This window comes from Heteronotia binoei, chromosome 9 (genome assembly GCF_032191835.1).
Source record: "Heteronotia binoei isolate CCM8104 ecotype False Entrance Well chromosome 9, APGP_CSIRO_Hbin_v1, whole genome shotgun sequence".
In the NCBI taxonomy this organism is placed as follows: Eukaryota; Metazoa; Chordata; class Lepidosauria; order Squamata; family Gekkonidae; genus Heteronotia; species Heteronotia binoei.
The window spans coordinates 58,975,810-58,991,094 of record NC_083231.1 but is presented as its reverse complement, the minus strand read 5'-3'; the positions used below and the strand labels follow the sequence as shown (position 1 = coordinate 58,991,094).

Sequence of the window (15,285 nt, the reverse complement as noted above, 5' to 3'; positions counted from 1 at the left end):
AAAAAGAATTGGTGGAGATATCAGTTATCACTTCAAGATGTTTGCTATTGTTACCCAGAGAGAAAATATTAGATTTACTACCGTCGTATCTTCACAGCGATAGATCTGCTTAAGCATAAATGCTCTCACAACGGCTGTTGTTCTTTTTCACTGATTGTGGCAAGAGACCAGTTTTCATCTTTTATCCCAAATCCATGTGCTGATGCAGCATAGAAAATGAGGCTATTTCACAGTATCAACATTTAGACACTGATGGGAACAACGTGAACATAACTTGGTGGCAGGGTGGGGGGGATCATAGACATTCCAGAAGAAATTGTAGCTTGAGGAATATTTTATGCATGACAATATCCTTCACAGATATTAATCATTGCATAGGGAACAGCATTTAAAGCAACATACAAAGGGAAGCACAAGGGCTTTTCCTGACCCAAATTCAGGGATTAAAGGAGAGCTCTTTAACAAAGCTGAAGTCTGAAAAAAAGTTAATCTTTTCCAAGGCCCTGACTCCAATACTCCTGTTATCATTGGAAGGAATCTCAATTCTTTCCAATGATTCCTTTCATATTGTTACTGCTGGGCATCTTCAAGTCAAGACTAATTTTAACAAGATTTTTAATAATAGTGAATGTTAATTTCAGCAATATGTTAGATTTTAATAAGATTGTTCATAATCATAATGTTAAAACTCAAGTTTCTGTGCTTGTGATGAATAGACTGGATTTGTGAGGTCAAGAACTAGTCAAGGCTGTGAAATCAGTGGCCATCTCAGAGAGGGGCATGGCTTAGTGGTACAGCATCTGATTTGCATGCAGAAGATCTCAGTCCCCACCATCTCCATCTGGTAGTATGTGATCTGAAACACCCTGCTTGAGACTCTATGTTTGCTCTAGCAGCACATATACTAAAATTGAAACAGTACAGAGAAGATTAGCATGGCCCCTGTGCAGCGATGACGCACATTTGAGACCTTAGTGAGCCACTGCCAGTCTGAGTAGACAATATAACTGTGGTGGATCAGTACCTGATTCATTATAAGGTAGCTTCATAGGATCAACTTCCAGGAGTCAGAGGGTAAAATGTTATGACAGCATCTTTTTATCATGGATTTTATTATCTTGTTAGTAATGCCCAACAGGGTTGCCAGCTCTGGATTGGGAAATATTTGGAAATTTGGGGGGTGGAGCCTGAGCAGGGTGGGGTTTGGGGATGGGAGGGACCTCAGTAAGGTATAATGCCACAGAGTCCCCCCTCAAAAGCAGCCATTTTCTCCAGGGTAATTGATCTTGGTTGACTGGAGATCAACTGTAATACTGGGAGGTCTCCAGGTGCCACCTGGAGGCTGGCAATCTTAATTCACAAGCATATGCACTCTGCTTGTTTTTGGCCTTTCCTCATTCTTTCTGCAACTCTAACCCTATCAGGAAAGAAATTACAACCATTTGAAAACATCAGAATAATGTAGTGCTCAGTGAAACATGGCCTAAGAAGCTGTCCTCTACTTAAATGGCTGCTAGAGGCTTCAAACTTTGCAGCGCAGAGCAACTAGATCCACCCCAACATATATGCAAGTATACTTGATCTGCATATTTCTGAGGACAGAATTTGGATATTATGCCACCTGTCCATATGGTAGAACGTTGTGTCCAGTCTCAGCTGATTTATGGCAACATCATGGGGTTTTTAAGGCAAGAAACATTCAGAAGTGGTTTGCCATTCCCTGTTTCCGCATCACAACCCTAGTATTCCTTGGAGGTCTCCCATCCAAATACTAGTCAGGGCCAACCCTGCTTAGCTTCCAAGATCTGGGAAGATCAGGCTAGCCTGGGCTATCCAGTTCAGGGCACTTGTCCATATAAGTCATTAGAATTAATGTTGCAGTAATTAAAATGCAGTTAAGTGTAGAATTACTGTTAGCTGCAATATATAATTCAGAAGTCCATGTGTGTGTTTATAGTAGCAGCATGCAGAAAGATACATGTGACTAGTCAATCCATATGTGGCAACCCATACCACAACATTTTGCTTTTAGTTTGGATTTTAAAGGTGATCTTTCATGTTGCTTAGTTTGGAGAGCTGCAAGATGGATCACATACAAGGAGAGAAATTTCCTTAATCTTGCTTACTAAAGTAGAAAATCTTTAAAGCATTTGGTGAGTGTATGGATGCATTTTTAAATATGACTAGTATAAAATCCTAAGCAAAGCAAAGAAAGTGTAGTTGAGTTTGCTGTGTTTTTGATCAAGCAAAAGTGCTATTACTATTAATGTGTTCAATCCTGGCTCCCCCCCTGCCATCCTGAATGACTGAAGTACATATATTTTGTTGAAAGAAATGCTTTCTGTTATTAATAATTTAGAATAAAGAATGAATTCCATCAATATATATTAATTGCTTTTCTGAATATTGGGCAGCTGAAAACAGTAGCATATCAGAGAGTATATTACATATAATTTATTTATTCACGGTCTAGGCACATCATATGTCCTAAGGTCTTTGTACTATTTTTGAATGAGTTGTAATGAAGTTTTTTGAAGATGAATACTTTTCAGATGCTGTTTTGCTTTACACATGTCCAACTTTTGTGTGTCCTGCTGTGGTCTTTGGGCCAACAGATCTTGGCTGCAGGAACTCTATTACACAGCCATCAGTTTACTGAAGAATGCTGATGAAGCCAAATAATACACACAGGAGGACTTGTGAGCTTGAAAATATTTATCAGGAAAATTACATAACACTTTGCTCATATGAAAAGTCTTATTGATAGAAAGGCTTACTCTTAGGCAGGGGTCATTTTGTAGAAAAATAGGTGGTGGAGCTCATGCAGGGATTGTTATGCAGCTGCACATACTATTCAATGGACAAGGAGGTGGAACTCTCAGAAAGGTTAAGGAGCTACGCCCTTGTGAGCTCCCACTGAATCTGAGGCCTGCTCTTAGGTGATTTTAAAAAAAAGAAATACCAAAGAATTCTCACTTTCTGTGGGGATATTGTCAGTCCACAGAATTCAGAAATAAGGTGAACCCATATTTGTCATAGCTAATTTATTTCTTCCAGGGGTGGCCACTGGTAGCTCTCCAGATGTTTTTTGCCTACAACTCCCATCAGCCCCAGCCATTGGCCATGCTGGCGGAGGCTGATGGGAGTTGTAGGCAAAAAAACATCTGGAGAGTTACTGTTGGTGTCAAGTCTGATGTTTCAATAACGAGACCTTCTTGATAAAAAAGTTTCTAGTTTATTGTAACATGTTGCAAGACTGTAGAAGCAGATTGAGAGACTGGAGAGCATGCATAAAGAGCAAACATTTAAGGTACACATCAAAGGGATTCCTGAGGGTGGGGACACTCTATGCAGAGTACATTCACACATTGTTATTATTTTATCGTTCTCAAGCACCGGCTGGCCTTGAGGCGCTTTCTTAGCACTGGCTATCTCTGAGAAGGCACCACAATCTTGTTCCCATATTCCCGTTTCCAAGCTTCACTACATAACAAAGGATGGGAGGGGGGGGGGGAGGAGAGCTTTAGCTAGCAGCATCTGAATAGAGAATGGTTTTACCCAGGATTCTTTTCCTGAACCAAAGTTACAGCTGAATTGCTCAGACATTATAGCAGACTTGACAGTTGGCCACCCCTGAACCCACCACTGATCCTTAAAACATTTTAACAGAACAAGCTGTATTTACATGATAAGGCAGGAAGACTTGAATATTAGGCTACTATTATGTCTTGCCGTCCTCTAGGTTCTGTTTAAGAAAAAAATCCAGAAAACAACAAATTATAATCTGTGTCAAAGACAGTTGCACAACAAAGTCACTCTCCTTTAAGTGACTTTGGAATGCTTTAAGTATTCCACTTGTGTAAAAGCTGTACAATCTCAGTACTGGCAAAACAGTTTCAAGGCACTTTTAACTTCCAATACTTTTTATATTTAGAAGAACATAGAAAAAAGCACAGAAGACTGGCCTTTTTACTTGATGAACAAGCATCCCAGGTAGTAATTTATGTTAATATATTATTATCATATATGTCAAACTTGATAGGTAGAAAAGAGAAAAGGTCTGGAATGTTTTAGTCTTTTCTCTAACTCACTCTACCAGCTATCACTAAGGTCTTTACAGATTGGAACAAGAAGGCAGAGTCAGTTCAGCTTTTCCAAACCCACAAGAAGGTAGTAAAGAAGATCCACCTCCCTTACCCTGTGCTTCTTGTCACAAACTTATTCTGTATCACAACTCAGTAGCTTCCTTCAGGAGTAAGAGGAGGACCATTCCTCTCTCCTGTGACATGCTTGTAGGAGTTGGGTCTACCCAAATTTAGAAACAGTGACGAGATTTTCCTCCATTGCAACACTGGAGGAATTACTGTCACTAAGTGCTGTACTTTATTTTTCCCAACAGGAATGAATGGGAGCTGTCCATGTATATAGAAGGAAGTAAATGCATTCCATTTCATTTGGAGTAGAATGAGAAACAAATTTTGTTCTCTCACAACTGTGTCCAAGATTGCAGCCCATTTTACCTTGCTGCAAAGTTAAGTGAGAACCATTCAGAACTAGAGGTGTGTACCCCCTGGCCCAATATTTTATGGGTTTGGGTATATTGAACTGGAAAAATATTGATATTTCCTGATATTTCCTGGTATGGTATTCAGATTCAGTAAATATTTGGAAAACCTGGATTTTTCAAATATACCTAATGGTCCCCATAGAGTATAATGGAGCTGAAAAATTTAGGTTTCCCAAATATTTACTGAATTGAATGGAGAACAATCCAGGATATCTGGGAAGGCTGTTTTTGGGCAGAGGCACCAAATTTAGAGCATAGCTGCTGATGCCTCTTCTCAACTTTCCCCAAGTTTAAAAAAGATTAGACTGGGGGTCCAATTCTATGGGTTCCCCAAAAAGGTGCCCCCATCTTTCATTGTTTCCTGTCATGGGTGACGATGATGACCAGGCGGGACCCTTGCTCGAGCCAACAACTGAGCCTGTGGCCAGCCCCTCTAGCACTTCTGAGGTTGACAGCTGGCCGCCAGCATTCCCTGCCCCTGATCCAGCATCCGGCTTTTGCATTGCAAATGTAAACTGGTGTGAGTTCACTTGGAAGGTGTTTAAAAGGACTGGAATCTCTTTAAATGTCCTTTAACTTTGGCTATCCAGTGATATTTTTGGGATTTTCAGGACTTGGCCTCTTCAGATATAACTGGTTTTTAAAATACACAGAAAATACCAGTAAGTTATTTTTGAGTAATTTTTTTGGCTCAGTTTATGCTGAATGCACACTCCTACTCAGAACTGAGCCTCTATCTAGAACAGACAATTCCAAGCCTGTGACTGGATCTTCCCTGCATTAAAAGAGAGAAGAGAGATTAATTGTGTGGGGTCTTAATTTGTAGTAGGGCCATGGGAGAGGAGAAGGCTGAAAGACTGTGGTATGTCACAGTCATGCAGTAAATTCATGGTTGACAAGGTTTTGAATCTTATTGTCAGCTATCTAATATTTAGTTCTCCAGCCTCATATGGATGAGGAACCATATAGACACAAGTTTAACATGGTATGCCAGTTGTGTGAATGCAAATGACTGTAATTATATCATTACAAATTTTGTTCCCCAAGAGTAGGCGATAGTTCCCCACTGGCAACCCCCACTACCTGCTGTTGCCCTGTTTGCCGGTGATAGAAAATTTAAATTAAAAAATTAGCATCTGTGCAACATTGTGATGACATTTCCAAGGGACATCACTCTAGGCATCACCAGAAACTCCTAGAGTGGTGTGCTATTACTTCTGTTCCTTGAAGTGACATCACACCTTGATGCCAATAGTGCCCTCTAATCTTCATGCCTCCCCATCTCCCACTGTGTTCTAGCCATTAACTAGCAATCCTACCCAATAGAGAATTTGAGATGATATGGTTAAACTGCTCAAAACCATGTGGAATCTGCCATATATTTATTTTTTAAAAATCTATAGGCCTATGTCTTACAGAAGGGATATGCCTATGTCTCAGCTGTAACACTTCTACAGGCAGGGCTTTACACACCTGAATTTTCTGCAAGTACAGTTTCTGTTATTGCTTTACCAGCATGATTTTTCTTGAGGCAGAGGATAGCTCCTTGGCCATTTTCAAATTGGTATTTCATAGAAGATCATACCACCTTACTTCTACCCTTGCATGGCAGTGAGAAGACAACTTGGGCCCCAGTGCTTCCCTCCCTGACAGAGAGTCCAACTGCAATGTCAGTCAGCCCTTTCCTTCCTGGCTGCCACTCTCTCCATTCCTCCTCTCCTGGGAACAGACAACAGCTGCCTAGACAACTGGGAACAGACAACAGCTGCCAGCAGATGCAATCCCTGGGCTCAGCAAGCCCACAATTTCCCCAGCATTTGCAAAGGAGGACTTCTGTTTTGCTCTGACCACACAAACTCTGCAAACAAAGATCATTGTAATGTGTTTGCAAAAGGACCCAATTCTTGCTTGAGTTGCATTTGTTTCTGTCTACCAATCTCAGTTGCAGTATGGCCCTGACTGGCATAAATGGAGAAAGGAGAAGAACATAAGAGAAGCCATGTTGGATCATGCCAGTGGTCCAACACTGTGTCACACAGTGGCCAATATATATATATATGTGTGTGTGTGTGTGTGTGTGTGTGTGTGTGTGTGTGTATATATATATATATATATATATATATATATGTTCTTCTCCTTTCTCCATTTATATATATAGGCCAGATTGTGCATGGGTGAGAGGGTGTGTGTGTGTGTGGGGGGGGTTGTGTGGAAGAAGCTGCACTTGTTGAATTTCTGCCCACCTTGCTGCTGTGCTAGGCATAGAGTTGGCAGGAGAGCCCTAGGCTGGAGCAAACCCCTCCCCACCAGCAACAGCCTGTTAGTGTTTGGCTGCTCTCAATGGCCTGGAACACATGCGTATTGCAAGCTTGGGAGTTGGTTTCCACTCCAATGTCACAGCCAGCGTTTAATCTCGTTTGCATCTCAGGCTTTGCCCTGGGCCGAGAGTATTTCAGGTTAAGAGGCTTGTTTGGAGCAGTGTGATTTCAGCTCCTGCTGGCAAGGGAGCCTCTCTACAGACCACAGAGCAGCATGATTCCTGGAGGCTGATGGCAGTTGGGCTGCTGGATCACTTATCAGGGGGTGGGTGGGAGGAGTCATTTGTCAGGGCCCAGTGTTATCAGAGCTGCTGAGCAAGATTATAGTGTGGCACTACAATTCCTTTTAACACCAGAGAAATCTGAGCAGTGTGTGCAGGATTGCAGCCAGTGGTGGCAGCAGCTTGAATATTTTTTTATTTTTATTTAATTTTTTATTTTTGTGACATCAGTGCACACATCTGGGGCTTTGGGGGGGGCACCATTTCCACTAGTGCCCCCCCCCACTCAAAGTTTCCTGGCTACAGCCCTGGGGAAGGGCAATGGGGATTACAACTGAAGAATTAAAGAGGCGGGCTTAACTCTGTCACTGCTGCTCCAATAGTTTAAAATGCTTCTGGCTACTTTTAGCTTTAGTTACGTATCAATATTATGTGTGCATTGGTTCCCATCAGGAGAGGCCATTTTCATCTTGGGAATGAACAATGTCGTACCTGTCCTTTCCCAGTGATTAAGCTCCAGTCCTATAACATCATCCTGCAACTACTTTTCAGGGCTAAATTATATATAAAGAGTTCTAATCTCAGAATATGCAGGTTAGTCTCAAGTCAATATACTGAGCTGTATTTACACAAATGTATTTCAAGCAGCTAACAACTCATTAGACAATCTGATCTGAATCAGGTCTTTTTTGTTTTGTTTTACCAAATAACTAACATCATATTCAGACTGGAATTTCCTGAATCAGGGTTTTCAACAACCTGGAGGGCAGGGGGGGGGGGGAATTATGCCCCCTTAACAGAGGCTTAATGAGATGCTGTCTTCTAGGTGATGTTATATATCTCTGTGCAAAGAAAAACTTCAGCTGTCCATTTCTGCCAATTAAGCCTCCATTGGCAACCCTATAACAGATAAGGAAAATCTTTGTAACCCCTTTGTTCACTGTTCCCTTCTGGTGCTTGATTTGAAGTGTAATCTCTGCACATAACTCTGCCTACTCCCCCCCCCCCCAACTTTTGATCTTCCTTCTGTTTGTGTAATCAAATCCAAGGCTGAAAATAAATTGCAGAGATGTCACCTTATTGTAAATTATAGTGTCAACAAGCCCTTAGAGTTATGAACCTTCATGCTTTAATCCACAGGTGACCTTAATTCGCCTTAATTTTATTGGCTCTGTAGATCTGGTTGTAACACAGCTGAGGGCCACATTCATATCCTGCACATGGACACTTTCTTTTTAAGGGCTGTCATGAAATAATTACGATCCATTTTACTGAGCAGCCCAGCAGTTACTCATCCTCTCTATAACACATCAAGAGATGAACTTCAATGGATAGTTGATTCAAGGTGATAATAATATGCAACAAAGGTATAAAGAGTTACTCAGTTAAAACTGGAATGACTTGTTAGGTAATAATTGCACTCCAAGTGCATATAAGTGACTTGTGATTATTGTAAGGTCTATTAGTATCAGGCTATAGATACACCCTGGTATACATCATCAACATCCTCGTGCCGTGTCATGTGAAAAGGTATTAGTAAGCATTTAGCAATTCTCCTTAATCTATCTACTATTTGTGGGCAATTCTATCCACTGTTTGTCAGAAGACAAAGAACGTTTTCGCACTGACTTTACTCGGCAGCGACGTCCCTCTTCACTGCGCAGCGTCTGCACGGATTTAGCACATGTTGCTCCGCAGAACCCGGAAGAGCTGCAAAGTCCTGCGGCTTTTGCATCGCAAATGTAAACTGGTTTTTGGCCAGTTTACATTTGCGATGCAAAAGCCGTGGGATTTTGCGGCTCTTCCGGGTTCTGCGGAGCAACGTGTGCGAAATCCGCGCAGGTGCTGCGCGGTGAAGAGGGACGTCGCTGCCGAGTAAGGTCAGTGTGAAAACACCCAAAGTTATCCAGACTATTGCAGATATGGGAATAAATCTAGTAGCTTTACAAAAGACAGCCATAACTCTTGGCTATAAAGAATTTTGTTTTAGAAGGTTTGGATGAAGTGGAGATGACATTGGTAGAAAAGGTTAAGAGCTTGGTGATGTTCATGGACCCAGACTTGCTGTTTGAAAAGGTTGGTATAGTGGTCAAGAGTACCTTCTATTAGCTACATCCAATTCACCAACTCTCTGCTTTCTTAAATTCCACCAATCTGGCCACACTGATCCATCTTTTTGTAACTTTGTGGTTGAGTTACTCTAATGCAGTCTACATTGGGCTGCCATTGAAGATAGCCCCAAAACTGCAGCTGGTCCAGAATGTGGCAAATTATTTCAGAGGCTAGCTGATGAGAATGTATGTCACATATCCTAAACCACAATCCTATGAAGCCAGTAAGAATGACTTTTCTTAGGATTGGCTGAATAAAACCCTTGGAGAGGGGACAGCAAGGTGCAAAAGAGAAAGGAGTATGTTAGACACTGCCAATCACTAGCTTTTTTGCCATATGAAACAGAGGATCTGAGCTAATCTGTCTGGGGTGTAGTATCTCAGAATGTTTTCTTGTGTGATATTTGAATGCTCAGTCCATTTATCGCCTCTGTGTTGTAAAACCATGTAGGCAGAATCAGTGTTCAATTGAAAACAGCTGATTTTCTAGTTTATATCAATACTATTTGTGTGAAGAATAGATCTAGACAGAGCTCAAAATTGGCTGGATCCAGTTGCATTCATCAGTTACTGAAATCTGAATGCATAATACTTCTGTGCTGTGGTATATTTATGGTACTTGAAAATATTGACAAGTCCATATAGGACATCATTTATACTTCTAGGACAGCAGAGTTCTTAGACAGGAGAAGTCAGCTGAAACCTAACTAATAATCCAGTACTGAAATTAAAGCATTGCCAAAACTGAGGGCAATCGACCTAGCTGTGCAAACGTCAACAGAGGTGTGGCTTTGAAAAACTACAAAGCTGATTGCTAGACATGGACTTGTGTCACTCAAGAGGAGAATTTTATGTAATCTCTCAGTGAAGGGATTGCACCAATCAACATGCAGCTCTTAATCAGTCCTGTAATCTTACCCCACCCTGTATGATATATTTTACAGTCCTTTGCTTCACCTTCATCAAAAGATAGCTTCAAAATATACCCTCCCTTCACAAATAACTTTACAAGGAAGAAAACGCTGGTTCGGGTAGCATTTTAAAAGACTGGATTATATATAAGCAAATTAATAGAAGAAGCATAAATATGGAGGATTAGCTGTAAAAAACTACATGGTTCACACACTGTGAGAGTCTTTGCCTCATAAAAGATTTTGAAAGTAAGGTGAGTTTTATTATATTTCAAGATGTCTGGCTGAAATACATATTTATGGCTGTAAACTCACATAGAAGAAGAGATTGTGGCTCACAGCAAAAGGAACATTTCTGCTCAGCTACAACAGCAACAACCCATCCCTTACTATTTATTTACATGAAGAGGAAATATTTCCTCTTTTAAATCAGTGGTTTCCAACTCTGATGAAACAGGTGATCTTGTATTCTGTCTCTCCTTCCATTCAATCTAGAATCCACCTACTCAGGTGAGACACAGTTCTCATGAAGTGGCCTTTATCATAGATACATCTTGTTATAAAGTTTATGACCACATGGTTTTTCTCTCTTCAGTCTAGAACCCACATAAGATACATGTCTCATTGGATGGTTATCATTTGTAGTAGCTACTTGAAATTTCATCCACATGGTGGTTGCAGCATATATTGAACTATTTATGTGGCCCAGTTCACCGTATCGATTAGGAATGCCAACCATCCAGTTTGCCACTGCCACTTGGAGCAGCAGCAGGAGAATTTTTTTTTAAATGCCCAGTAGGCTGATGGTATGATTTCTTCTATGGGGAAAACCTGGAAGTCACATTTGTCATTTCAAGGAATCACTGGGAAATCTATACTGATTCCTAGAGAGGTGTGACATCACTTTCAGATTTTCTTGAAAAAGAATAATCAGTTGTTCCCACTACAAAATGTAATGTTTTCCAACTTTGTGGAGATAGACTACATGATGTACCAATGCATACTAACTATTTCTAGCACAAGTAGCCAATAAATAGCTATGATTTCAAGTGGCCTCATAAGACAACCATTTTGTGTTAAGGAGTCCTAAAAATCTGGTAAATTGGATGTGCTAGAAGAAGAAGAGAGATGGATTTATACCCTACCCTTCACTCAGAGTCTCAGAGTGGTTTATAGTCTCCTTCCCTTCCTCTCCCCACAACAGACACCCTGTGAGGTAGGTGGGGCTGAGAGAGCTCTTTTGAGAACAGATCTGCGAGAACTACGATTGACCCAAGGTTACCCAGCAGCTGTATGTAGTGGAGTGGGGAAATCAAACCCAGTTCTCCAGATTAGAGTCCACTGTTCTTAACCACTGTACCACAGCTGGCTCTCATGCTTCATGATCTGCAACCATGGCCATTATGGTGCCTGCTGCTGTGTTACCTAGTTCCTCCTTCCCCAACTCATATTTTCCTTTAAAGCAAAGAATCCTGGCTCCCCTCAACTTTAATGGAGCAGGAGTTGATTTGGAAAAGTGCATGGGGAAAGATCTTTATATCTTCAGTGAGCATCTATTCAGAAACTGTTCAGTCATAAGAGGATGTTTATCTAGGAATCTCCCAACATTTTGTGAGTGACTACATACCCCATGGCAGCTATTATTTGGTGGTGACCACTCAAAATTCAAAAGTGCTGACTGGCTCAACAGAGTTGGAAACCACTGATTTAAAAGAGAAAATATTTCCTCTTCATGTAAATAAATAGTAAGGGATGGGTTGTTGCTGTTGTAGCTGAGCAGAAATGTTCCTTTTGCTGTGAGCCACAATATCTTCTAAGCCCTGCATACAATATATGTATCTGAATCTTTGTTTATATGAGTATAAATCATGATTGTACATGTCACTGCAAATGCTGAGTCACAAATGAGCCTTCAGTGATGACATGCAGAATCATGCCTTTTGATTATGAATGTTTTTTTCTTCTTCTAGGCAGTCAGGCTTAGGGGAACACCGCCCCCCCCCCCCCACCCCAAGATGCAAGCCACATAAGCCACATATGGACAGGCTATATGAACTGATGTACAAATTACATATTTTTTGTGGAATAAAGGAAACCAAATGCTAACCATAATATTTCATTCATTCAATCTTTCAAGAAAAATGCATGTACTAACACAAACATATTCAACTATATGAGTAATGTTTGCTTCTTGGGTCCAGTGAATCTCTGTATGGATCATTTGATGTGGCAATATTTTGCGGACAGATCCACTATTCAGAATACATGGACTTAAGAAATACATCCTACCAAAGCACACTGTAAGTGGATTAAATACTGGAAAGCTGGCTGCTGTGCTTAGCTATTGATAAAAGTCAGAATCAGAAGAGCAGCAGCCATTAAAAGCGTCAGATTGATTGACACACAGAGGGCCCAGGAGCAAAACAAACAACACCACACAAATAAAGCAGGCTGGCAGTTTATAAGTGATGTAATATGGTTTCTTTGTGTCTTATTTTTAGCCAAAAGGAGATGGAAAGTGTACATCTGCTTTACCTCGGCATGCAAACACATCCACTTGTTCACCTTCAGACAGCTTCACATGCCTCATTGAAATGACTCTGCATCATACTTTAATTACATCTAAATGGACCAGTCTCTCAGGACCAGTGCATTATGACTCACCAGCAGAGATGACATGCCCAGGGAATCCCAGGGTTGGTGGATTAACTATACAAATGTGCTACACGTTCAGGGGTATGTGACATGACTGTTAGTTACTCTTTGGAATGCTGAGTCAGAAATGGGTGGAAATGAGGCAGAGGTGCATGGTCTGGCCTGAACAATGATTGATGAAGCCAGTAATAGTTTCATTAGAAAATCTGCTTTCCCTCCATTATATTCTTCCTATTGCCAGTTTTATTTTGACAATGAATGTTCTATTAATTAAAGGCTTTGTTTGGGCTATGAATCACTAGAGACTCATCTTTTGAAAAGGTGACGCAGCTGCTTATGCACAGTTGTATGCAGTGGTGTCGACATATCAATGTCTAATACTCTATCTATTTGAATATCACTATTAAATATTATAATTTTAATAATCACATTAGCATTTTCCTTTTTAAAAATTCACATCCACATTGCCTACATTATGAATTGGACACTCAGGCTTTGATTTTGCAAGAAAAACTATGGACAAGGTGACTTTTTTTCTGTCAGAGAACGCTTGTACCAAGCATAAAAATGCTATATTCAGAGCAATATAGACTGTGCCATAAAGCTAGCAGGTCTGCATCGGTAAAATCCCAGGTGTGGATTTTAGGAAATGAGCACTATCCCATGGTAAGGGATATAAAATATGTAGTATGCCTGACATTTCAATTGCAGCTGAATCAACAGTTGAGAAGTGACAGGCTGAGTCTTTAATTACCATTCCATTACAAAGTCCACATGCACAAAGCCTGCTGTGGTTTCTCAGGGGTGGATGTCAAAGGTAGGGAGGGATAACTGCAAAACTTCCTTGACAGGTATTTTACAGCAGTGAGGTGGCAACTTCTCCCAGGAGGTATAGTATTTCAACTAAGAAACTTAAAAAGCTGATTCATGCAAACACTGACACTGAATTCTCCAGGTGATAGAGCAGTCTGGTTTAGAGGGAGATTTCAAAGCAAAAAGGATTTCAAATAAGTGTGACCCTGCCCTAAGTGCATTCTGAGCTGCAGTGAACTGACTATCAGGGCCTGTGTGCCAAATGGATTGCCAGGTACTTGAAGAAGCAGTAAGTCAGCAACTATCCAGGGATGGGAAGAGGTGCTCCAAAGATACTGTGGGGCAACATTTTCTTCTTTGAAAGTGCCTGTTCAGACAATTAAGTTCACTCATCCGAGAGTGAAGGTCTCTCAAGACCCAATGCAGCACCATCATTCATACAGAAAAACAGTTCCCCACTTTCTTCTTGTTCAAGTGGAGCTTTCAGTATCCTCTTTTGGTGCACTCCACCATCTAAAGGAGGGTCACAGCATGTGCATCAACTGGTAAGACAGCTGTGAACATACAGTCTAATCTCCCTCATATGGTTGTTGTGAGGATAACATATGAGAGAATAATATATGCCTAAATTCATTTGAGAAGGCCATAATAAAAATGTGGTATTTATTTATGTAATTCAATTTATTGGCAGCCCTTTCCTGTGAGCAGGGCTCAGGGTGGCTTACATCAGGGAAATACAATAAATAATAAAGAAAAACAACATTAAAGCACCAGTATGAATAGTAAAAACAGAAACACAGTCCAATTTCACTATCCACTTGCCCCCTGCATACAGGGAATGTAGAGAGGTGAGAGTGAGGGTGATAGAATGTGAGTGTCAGACTGCTGCTATGGTATGTCCATATTATAATGTAGGAAAGGCAGCAAGTAAAAGTAGAGGAAAAGCCGCCCTGAGCCCGCTTCGGTGGGGTAGGGCAGGATATAAATAGAATAAAATGAAATGAAATGAAAGTAGAGGAGGAAGAGGAAGAGGAAGATAAGAGGAGTAGGAGGAAGAGATTGAATTTATACCCTGCCTTCACTGCCTGAAGGAGTCTCAGAGTGGCTTACAATCTCCTTTCCCTTCTCCTCTCCACAACAGACACCCTGTGAGGCAGGTGGGGCTGAGAGAATTCTCCCAGAACAGAAAAACTCTGAGAGAGTTATGACTGACCCAAAGTCATACCAGCAGCTGCATGTGGAGGAGTGGAGAATCAAATGCAGTTCTCCCAGATAAGAGCCTGCACATGTAACCATTCCACCAAACTGGCTCTCAACCAGTTGAAGGGTTGAAGCATGGAGATTACTGAGTCAGAAGTAGGCTTTCAAATTTGTTTTGTTCCTCACAAAAAAAAAAAAAATGATAGAAAGACTTTGAAAATTATTGAGATGGGAGCAAGACTGGGTCTACATATTTCTGAGGAGAGGCAAAATTAAAAAATGGTGCCCCCTTATGGGCCCATAGAATAGAATGGACTCCATTCCCAATTTGGTACACTTCCCTCTGGCGGCACCCAGGGCAAGCTCCCCCTCTGCTCCCCCCTAGATCTGGCCCTGGATGGGTGTCTTAACTGCACAGAGTTTAGTGTGGTAGTCCGCTTCTGAGACCTCCTATAATCTTCCAGTTCTTTTCAATCATTCCTTTACAAA

At 41.0% G+C, this 15,285-nt stretch overlaps 1 pseudogene; it reads left to right on the top strand.

Moving 5' to 3' along the window:
• The first annotated feature begins 884 nt into the window (after positions 1-884).
• LOC132577688 (U6 spliceosomal RNA) lies at positions 885-985 on the top strand (annotated as a pseudogene).
• Positions 986-15,285: the final 14,300 nt, after the last annotated feature.